Genomic DNA, 10,599 nt, shown 5'->3' with positions numbered 1-10,599 from the left:
ATGTAGATGGACCTAGAGATTATCATACTAAGTGAAGTAAGTCAGATAAAGAAAGACAATTATTGTATCAGTTCAGTTCAGTTCAGTTGCTCAGTCGTGTCCGACTCTTTGTGATCCCATGAATCACAGCACGCCAGGCCTCCCTGCCCATCACCAACTCCTGGAGTTCATTCAGACTCACGTCCATTGAGTCCGTGATGTCATCCAGCCATCTCATCCTCAGTCATCCCCTTCTCCTCCTGCCCCCAATCCCTCCCAGCATCAGAGTCTTTTCCAATGAGTCAGCTCTTCACATGAGGTGGCCAAAGTACTGGAGTTTCAGCTTTAGCATCATTCCTTCCAAAGAAATCCCAGGGCTGATCTTCAGAATGGACTGGTTGGATTTCCTTGCAGTCCAAGGGACTCTCAAGAGTTTCCTCCAACACCACAGTTCAAAAGCGTCAATTCTTCAGTGCTCAGCCTTCTTCACAGTCCAACTCTCACATCCATACATGACCACTGGAAAAACCATAGCATTGACTAGATGGACCTTAGTCGGCAAAGTAATGTCTCTGGTTTTGAATATACTATCTAGGCTGGTCATAACTTTTCTTCCAAGGAGTAAGCGTCTTTTAATTTCATGGCTGCAATCACCATCTGTAGTGATTTTGGAGCCCCCCAAAATAAAGTCTGACACTGTTTCCACTGTTTCCCCATGTATAGATAGAATCTAAAAATTAAAGAAATATATACAGCAAAACAGAAAACAGACTCACAGGCATAGGAAACAAACAAGTGGTTACTAGTGGGGAGAGGTACAAGATCGGGACAGGGACAAACATTACTTTGTAGTAACATTAAATGGAGTAATATCTATAAAATACTGAATCACTATGCTATATACCTCAAAATAATATTTTAAAATTTATTTTTAAGTGGAGGATAATTGCTAAATAATATTGTGTTAGATTCTGCCATACAATAGCATGAATCAGCCATAAGTATACATATGTCCCCTCCCTCTTGAACCTCCCCCCCACCTCTAACCCATCCCACACCTCTAGGTTGTCACAGAGTACTGCACTGAGCTTCCTGTGTCATACAGCAACATCCCATTAGCTATCTATTTTACACATGGTACTGTATATGTGTCAATGCTACTCTAAAAATTCGTCTCACCTTCTCTTTTTCCTGCTGTGCCCAAAGTCTATTCTCTATGTCTGCTTCCTTATTCAAAGTAACATTTTAGGGGGGGCAGTCCTAAGATGGTGGAGGAATAGGATGGGGAGACCAATTTCTCCCTCACAAATTCATCAAAAGAACATTTCAACGCTGAGTAAATTCCACAAAACAACTTCCAAATGCTGGCAGAGGACATCAGGCACCCAGAAAAGCAGATCATTGTCTTCAAAAACAGGTAGGAAAAAATATAAAAGATGAAAAAAGAGACAAAGGAGGTAGGGAGGGAGCTCCGTCCTGGGAAGGGAGTCCTGTCCCGGGAAGGGAGTCTTAAAAAGAGAGAAGTTTCCAAACACCAGGAAACACTCTCACTGCCAAGTCTGTGGCAAGCCTTGGAAGCACAGAGGGCAACATAACAGGTAAGAAAAATAAATAAATAATTAAAACCAACAGATTACGAGCCCAACAGTAACTCCCCCAGTGGAGAAGCAGCACAGATGCCTGCATCCATCACTAGCAAGTGGAGGCTGCAGTGCTTTTTAAGAATTGGGCCGGAATGCCGCAGGTGTAACCAGAGTGACTAACTTAGGCTAGCATACCAGACTGTGGGATAGCTACGACGCGAAAAGCTCTAACATAAGACACCACCAGGACTGCGCACAGAACAAAGGACAGAACAGAAATAGCCGGCTGCAGACCATTCCCCTCTGGTGACAGGCAGCCAGAGCTGTAAGGGCTGGAAGGGGGCAATTGCAGCCCTGGAGAGACATTACCTACCAAACTGCAAGCAGACTTATTTGCTAAGTCTTCTTGGGGTTCTGGACAGTCACCATCTGCCTGAGAAGGGGAGCCAGCAGTACACCCAGAAAACTGAGCAGCAGGCATGGGAAAGGCGATAAGTTGCAGCGACCGAGCTCGCCAAACACCTGAGGTACTCAGACCTGGGAAGGGCACAAAATGCAGGCCCAGCCGAATCTGTGCCTCTGAGGGCTACCTGAGAGCTGAGCCTGAGCAGCTTTACTGGGGAGGTGCATGCAGCCTAGGGCCAGCCTCAGACGGTTCCCACTGGAGCAAGGTAGAGCCTGAGTGGTGTGCGCCATGAGCAGGGGCAGGCCCAGTGTGGCTGAAGTACTGCAAGCACATGCCAGTGTTATTTGTTTGCAGCATCCCTCCCTCCCCACAGTGTGACTGAACAAGTGAGCCTAAAAAAAAAAAAAAAGTGTCCACCACCGCCCACCTTGTGTCAGGGTGGAAATCAGACACTGAAGAGACCAGCAAACAGAAGAAGTTAAACAGAAGGAACCGCCTTGGAAGTGACCCCACACTGCCCACAACACCAGAGAAAGTCCCAGATATATCTTTACTATTTTATGATCATTCTCTTTTGTTGTTGTTGTTGATGTTGTTGTTTGATTGTTTTTTTCTTTTGTTTTTCTTCTTTTTTTTAACTTTTTAAAATTTTAAGTCCTCTATATCTCCCCTTTAATTTTTATTTTTATAACCTACTATTACTTTTCAAAAAATAAAGACCCTATTTTTAAAGCAAACACTATATATATATATTTTGTGGTTGTTGTTGTTGTTTAATAATTCTTGTAACTTTTTTTTTCTTGTTGTTCTTCTTCTTTTCTTTAATATTGTATTTTTGAAAATCCAACCTCTACTCTACATTTTTGATCTTTGCTTTTTGGTATTTGTTATCAATTTTGTACATTTAAAAACCCAATCTTCAGTACCCAATTTTACCTGAGAGCAAGATTACTGGCTTAACCACTATCTCCTCCTTTGGGCTCTCCTTTATCTCCACCAGATTGTCTCTGTCTCCTCCCTCCCCTTTCTCTTCTCTACCCAACTCTGTGAATCTCTGTGTGTTCCAGACGATGGAGAACACTTAGGGAACTGATTACTGGCTGGATCTGTCTCTCCCCTTTTCATTTCCCTCTTTTATCCTCCTGGCCACCTCTGTCTCCTTCCTCCCTCTCTTCTCTGTATAACTCCGTGAACATCTCTGAGTGGTCCAGACTGTAGAGCACACATAAGGAAGTGATTACTATCTAGCTTGCTCTCTCCTCTTTTGATCCCACCTCATCTCATTCTAGTCACCTCTAACTCCCCCCTCCTTCTTCTCTTCTCTTCTCCATGTAACTCAGTGAACCTCTCTGGGTATCCCTCAATGTGGAGAAACTTTTCATCTTTAACCTAGATGTTTTATCATCAGTGCTGTATAGATGGAGAAGCATTGAGCCTACTGTAAAAGTAAAACTGAAAATCAGCAGCAGGAGGCTTCAGTCCAAATTGTGAGAACATCACAGAACTCCTGAATCCAGGGAACATTAATCGATAGGAGCTCATCAAACACCTCCATACCTACACTGAAACCAAGCTCCACACAAGGGCCAACAAGTTCCAGAGCAAGACATACCACGCAAGTTCTCCAGCAACACAGGAACACACCCCTGAGCTTCAATATACAGGCAGCTCAAAGTTACTCCAAAAACATTGACATCTCATAACTTATTACTGGACACTTCATTGCACTCCAGAGAGAAGAAATCCAGCTCCACCCACCAGAACTCCGACACAAGATTCCCTAACCAAGAAACCTTGACAAGCCACTGATACAACCCAACCCACAGTAAGGAAACTCCATAATAAAGAGAACTTCACAAATTCCCAGAATACAGAAAGGCCACCCCAAACGCAGCAATATAACCAACATGAAGAGACAGAGGAATATCCAGCAGGTAAAGGAACAGGATAAATGCCCACCAAACCAAACAAAAGAGGAAGAGATAGGGAATCTACCTGAGAAAGAATTCCAAATAATGATAGTGAAAATGATCCAAAATCTTGAAAAAAAAAAAATGGAATCACAGATAAATAGCCTGGAGACAAGGATTGAGAAGATGCAAGAAAGGTTTAACAAGGACCTAGAAGAAATAGAAAAGAGTCAATATATAATGGAGAATGCAATAAATGAGATCAGAAACACTTTGGAGGCAACAAATAGTAGAATAACGGAGGCAGAAGATAGGATAAGTGAGGTAGAAGTCAGAATGGTAGAAATAAATGAAGTAGAGAGGAACAAAAAAACAAAGTAAAAAAATGAGGACAATCTCAGAGACCTCCAGGACAATATGTAATGCTCCAACAATCGAATTATAGGAGTCCCAGAAGAAGAAGACAAAAAGAAAGACCACGAGAAAATACTTGAGGAGATAATAGTTGAAAACTTCCCTAAAATGCGGAAGGAAATAATTACCTAAGTCCAAGAAACCCAGAGAGTTCCAAATAGGATAAACCCAAGGTGAAACACCCCAAGACACATATTAATCAAATTAACAAAGATCAAACACAAAGAACAAATATTAAAAGCAGCAAGGGAAAAACAACAAATAACACACAAGGGGATTCCCATAAGGATAACAGCTAATCTTTCAATAGAAACCCTTCAGGCCAGGAAGGAATGGCAAGACATACTTAAAGTGATGAAAGAAAATAACCTACAGCCCAGATTACTGTACCCAGCAAGGATCTCATTCAAATATGACGGAGAAATCAAAAGCTTTACAGACAAGCAAAAGCTGAGAGAATTCAGCACCATCAAACCAGCTCTCCAACAAATGCTAAAGGATATTCTCTAGACAGGAAACACAAAAGGGCATATAAACCTGAACCCAAAACAATAAAGTAAATGGCAACAGGATCATACTTATCAATAATTACCTTAAACATAAATGGGTTGAATGCCCCAACCAAAAGGCAAAGACTGGCTGAATGGATAAAGAAACAAGACCCCTATATATGTTGTCTACAAGAGACCCACCTCAAAACAGGGGACACATACAGACTGAAAGTGAAGGGCTGGAAAAAGATATTCCATGCAAATAGAGACCAAAAGAAAGCAGGAGTACCAATACTCATATCCGATAAAATAGACTTTAAAACAAAGGCTGTGAAAAGAGACAAAGAAGGCCACTACATAATGATCAAAGGATCAATCCAAGAAGAAGATATAACAATTATAAATATATATGCACCCAACATAGGAGCACCACAATATGTAAGACAAATGCTAACAAGTATGAAAGGGGAAATTAACAATAACACAATAATAGTGGGAGACTTTAATACCCCACTTACACCTATGGACAGATCAACTAAACAGAAAATTAACAGAGAAATGCAAACTTTAAATGATACAATAGACCAGTTAGACCTAATTGATATCTATAGGACATTTCACCCCAAAACAATGAATTTCACCTTTTTCTCAAGTGCTCACAGAACCTTCTCCAGGATGGATCACATCCTGGGCCATAAATCTAACCTTGATAAATTTAAAAAAAAATCGAAATCATTCCAAGCATCTTTTCTGACCATAATGCATTAAGATCAGATATCAATCACTGGAGAAAAACTATTAAAAATTCCAACATATGGAGGCTGAACAACTCGCTTCTGAATAACCAAAAAATCACAGAAGAAATCAAAAAAGAAATCAAAATATGCATAGAAACGAATGAAAATGAAAAGACAACAACCCAAAACCTGTGGGACACTATAAAAGCAGTGCTAAGAGGAAGGTTCATAGCAATACAGGTATACGTCAAGAAACAAGAAAAAAGTCAAATAAATAACCTAACTCTACACCTAAAGCAACTAGAAAAGGAAGAAATGGAAATCCCCATAGTTAGTAGAAGGAAAGAAATCTTAAAAATTAGGGCAGAAATAAGTGCAAAAGAAACAAAAGAGACCATAGCAAAAATCAACAAAGCAAAAAGCTGCTTCTTTGAAAGGATAAATAAGATTGACAAACCATTAGCCAGACTCATCAAGAAAGGGAGAAAAATCAAATCAGTAAAATTAGAAATGAAAATGGAGAGATCACAACAGACCACACAGAAATACAAAGGGTCATAAGAGACTACTATCAGCAATTATATGCCAATAAAATGGACAACGTGGAAGAAATGGACAAATTCTTAAAAAGTACAACTTTCCAAAACTGAACCAGGAAGAAATAGAAAATCTTAACAGACCCATCACAAGCACGGAAATGGAAACTGTAATCAGAAATCTTCCAGCAAACAAAAGCCCAGGTCCAGACGGCTTCACAGCTGAATTCTATCAAAAATTTAGAGAAGAGCTAACACCTACCTTACTCAAACTCTTCCAGAAAATTGCAGAGGAAGGTAAACTTCCAAACTCATTCTATGAGGCCACCATCACCCTAATACCAAAACCTGACAAAGATGCCACAAAAAAAGAAAACTACAAGCCAATATCACTGATGAAGATAGATGCAAAAATCCTTAACAAAATTCTAGCAATCAGAATCCAACAACACATTAAAAGATCATACACCATGACCAAGTGGGCTTTATCCCAGGGATGCAAGGATTCTTCAATATCTGCAAATCAATCAATGTAATTCATCACATTAACAAATTAAAAAAATAAAAGCCATATGATTATCTCAAGAGATCCAGAGAAGGCCTTTGACAAAATTCAACATCCATTTATGATAAAAATTCTCCAGAAAGCAGGAATACAAGGAACATACCTTAACATAATAAAAGCTATATATGACAAACCCACAGCAAACATTATCCTCAATGGTGAAAAATTGAAAGCATTTCCCCTAAAGTCAGGAACAAGACAAGGGTGCCCACTTTCACTGCTACTATTCAACATATTTCTGGAAGCTTTGGCCATAGCAATCAGGGCAGAAAAAGAAATAAAATGAATCCAAATTGGAAAAGAAGAAGTAAAACTCTCACTGTTTGTAGATGACATGATCCTTTACATAGAAAAACCTAAAGACTCCACCAGAAAATTACTAGAGCTAATCAATGAATATAGTAAAGTTGCAGGATATAAAATCAACACACAGAAATAGCCAAAGCAATCTTGAGAAAGACGAATGGAACTGGAGGAATCAACCTGCCTGACTTTGAGCTCTACTACAAAGCCACAGTCATCAAGACAGTATGGTACTGGCACAAAGACAGAAATATAGATCAATGGAACAAAATAGCCCAGAGATAAATCCACACACCTATGGACACCTTATCTTCGACAAAGGAGGCAGGAAAATACAATGGATCAAAGGCAATCTCTTTAACAAGTGGTGCTGGGAAAACTGGTCAACCACTTGTAAAAGAATGAAACTAGATCACTTTCTAATGCCATACACAAAAATAAACTCAAAATGGATTAAAGATCTAAACGTAAGACCAGAAACTCTACAACTCGTAGAGGAGAACATAGGCAAAACACTCTCTGACATAAATCACAGCAGGATCCTCTATGATCCACCTCCCAGAATACTGGAAATAAAAGCAAAAATAAACAAATGGGATCTAATTAAAATTAAAAGCTTCTGCACAACAAAGGAAAATATAAGCAAGGTGAAAAGACAGCCTTCTGAATGGGAGAAAACAATAGCAAATGAAGCAACTGACAAACAACTAATCTCAAAAATATACAATCAGCTTATGCAGCTCAATTCCAGAAAAATATACGACCCAATCAAAAAATGTGCCAAAGAACTAAATAGACATTTCTCCAAAGAAGACATACAGATGGCTAGCAAACACATGAAAACATGCTCAACATCACTCATTATCAGAGAAATGTAAACCAAAACCACAATGAGGTACCATCTCACACCAGTCAGAATGATGATCCAAAAGTCTACAAGCAATAAATGCTGGGGAGAGTGTGAAGAAAAGGTAACCCTCTTACCCTGTTGGTGGGAATGTAAACTAGTACAGCCACTATGGAGAACAGTGTGGAGATTCCTTAAAAAATTGCAAATAGAACTGCCTTGTGACCCAGCAATTCCACTGCTGGGCATACACACTGAGGAAACCAGAATTGAAAGAGACACGTGTACCCCAATGTTCATCGCAGCACTGTTTATAATAGCCAGGACATGGAAACAACCTAGATGTCCATCAGCAGATGAATGGATAAGAAAGCTGTGGTACATATACACAATGGAGTATTACCCAGCCATTAAAAAGAATACATTTGAATCAGTTCTAATGAGGTGGATGAAACTGGAGTGGATTATACAGAGTGAAGTAAGCCAGAAAAAAAAAAAAAAAACACCAATACAGTATACTAACACATATATATGAAATTTAGAAAGATGGTAATGATAATCCTGTATGAGAGACAACAAAGGAGACACAGATGTATAGAACGGACTTTTGGACTCTGTGGGAGAGGGAGAGGCTGGGATGATTTGGGAGAATGGCATTGAAACATGTATACTATCATGTAAGAAACGATTCGCCCGTCTACGTTCAATACAGGATACAGGATGCTTGGGGCTGGTGCACAAGGATGATCCAGAGAGATGATATGGGGTGGGAGGTGGGAGGGGGTTCAGGATTGGGAACTCATGTACACCTATGGTGGATTCATGTCAATGTATGGCAAAAGCAATACAGTATTGTAAAGCAAAATAAAGTAAAAATAAAAATTAAAAAGTAATATTTTAAATCAACTATACTTCAATTTAAAAATATCCAGCTGATGTTGGAAAAAATTCATTGTTCTCACCATGTCCCAACTGTAAGCCATCTCCTACTTCATCAAAAGGTTGTAATGAGTACACAATTTATTATAGGGTTATACCGAGGATAACCATTTTTAAAGATAGAAATTATGGATATTCATTCATAGAATTATGAATTCAAAGAAAGTATGGATATTCTTTGCAAAGTACCACACATCTGTAAGATAATGCCTCATAGAGAGCATTGGCCTTGTGCAGTGTTTACTGAACTAGAGAAAAAACATTTTCTGGACAAGTTAACAGATGTACCACAGAAAAAAAGTTTCTTAAGTTGGACAGAGATGATAAGTACTGTATAATATATTCTCCCTGGTGCAGATTTACAAAGCCCATTCATACAGAAATTCTTTATAAGAAAGAAACACTTAAATATTTTTTTCATCCAACTCTCTCATACCTGTTGATATGCTATTGACTGTAAGAGAAAATACTATTGTTTGGGGAAAGACATTGGATTTAAAAACAGATAGCCTGTGTTCTAGCTCTGTGGACCGATATGTCACATAATCTCTGAAAATTACTCCCTTCAGTTCAGTTCATTCGCTCAGTCATGTCCGACTCTTTGCAACCCCATGAATTGCAGCACACCAGGCCTCCCTGACCATCACCTTAGTATGAAGGAAAGAGCTATTTACATCTGCATAGTAAAAAACTACTAAGTAGTTTTACTATTATAAGGTAGAAATAAAGAATATATGTACAATTACTATATATAGTTTTAGTCTGTTTGGGCTGCATAAGAAACTATTCAATACTGTAGATTGGGAGACTGAGCAACAAAGATTTATTTCTTATAGTTCTGGAGTCTGGTATATCTAAGATCAAGGAGGAAGCAGATTCCATGTTTGGAGAGCACCTGCTCCCTGGTTCATAGACAATTCCTGACAGGGCAAGAGTAAGGGAGCTCTCTGGAGTCTCTTTCATAAGAACACTCATCCCACTCATGAGAGTTTCAACCTTATAGTCTAAGCACAAAGGGTTCCACCACCTAATACAATCACACCTGTGTGTAGGATTTCAACATGTTTATTTTGGGAAGAAACAAATATTTAATCTATAACTGAAAGATAATGATGTGTTAGCAAAAGGAGCTTGACTAGTTGAATACCAATTTACTTATGTTTTATTCTAAAAATGTTTTATCTGTTGATGGTGAGAAATATTGTCTTGTTGTTCAGTTGCTAACTCATGTCCTACTCTTTGTGACTCCATGGACTACAGCAAGACAGGCTCCTCTGTCCTCCATTATCACCTGGAGTTTGCTCAAATTTGTGTCCATTGAGTCAGTGATGCTATCTAAACATCTAATCTTCAGTCTCCTTCTTCTCCTCTTGCCCTCAATATTTCCCAGGGTCTTTTCCAATGAGTCAGCTCTTCACATCAGGTGGCCAAAGTTTTTCAGCTTCAGCATCAGTCCTTCCAATGAATATTCAGGCTTGATTTCCTTTAGAATTGACTGACTTGATCTCCTTGCTGCCTAAGGGACTCTCAAGAGTCTTCTCCAGCACCACAAATTGAAAACATCAATTGTTCAGTGCTCAGCCTTCTTTAGGGGCTTCCCCGGTGGCTCAGAGGTTAAAGCGTCTGCCTGCAATGCAGGAGACCTGGGTTCGATCCCTGGGTGGGGAAGATCCCCTGGAGAAGGAAATGGCAACCCACTCCAGTATTTTTGCCTGGAGAATCCCATGGGCAGAGGAGCCTGGTGGGCTACAGTCCACGGGGTCACAAAGAGTTGGACACGACTGAGCGACTTCACTTTCACTTTCTTTCACTTTCAGCCTTCTTTATGGTTCAACTCTCACATCCACACATGTCTATTGGAAAAATAGCTTTAAAGTGATGTCTCTGCT

At 39.5% G+C, this 10,599-nt stretch overlaps 1 non-coding gene across 1 annotated transcript; it reads left to right on the top strand.

The window, feature by feature from the left end:
• Positions 1-10,306: 10,306 nt before the first annotated feature.
• On the top strand, positions 10,307-10,378 carry TRNAC-GCA (transfer RNA cysteine (anticodon GCA)). The gene has a single exon. It is a non-coding gene; the product is annotated as a tRNA-Cys (tRNA).
• Positions 10,379-10,599: the final 221 nt, after the last annotated feature.

Source organism: Capricornis sumatraensis, chromosome X, assembly GCF_032405125.1.
Source record: "Capricornis sumatraensis isolate serow.1 chromosome X, serow.2, whole genome shotgun sequence".
In the NCBI taxonomy this organism is placed as follows: Eukaryota; Metazoa; Chordata; class Mammalia; order Artiodactyla; family Bovidae; genus Capricornis; species Capricornis sumatraensis.
Note: the sequence above shows the minus strand (reverse complement) of the source record. Positions and strands in the feature narration are given on the sequence as shown.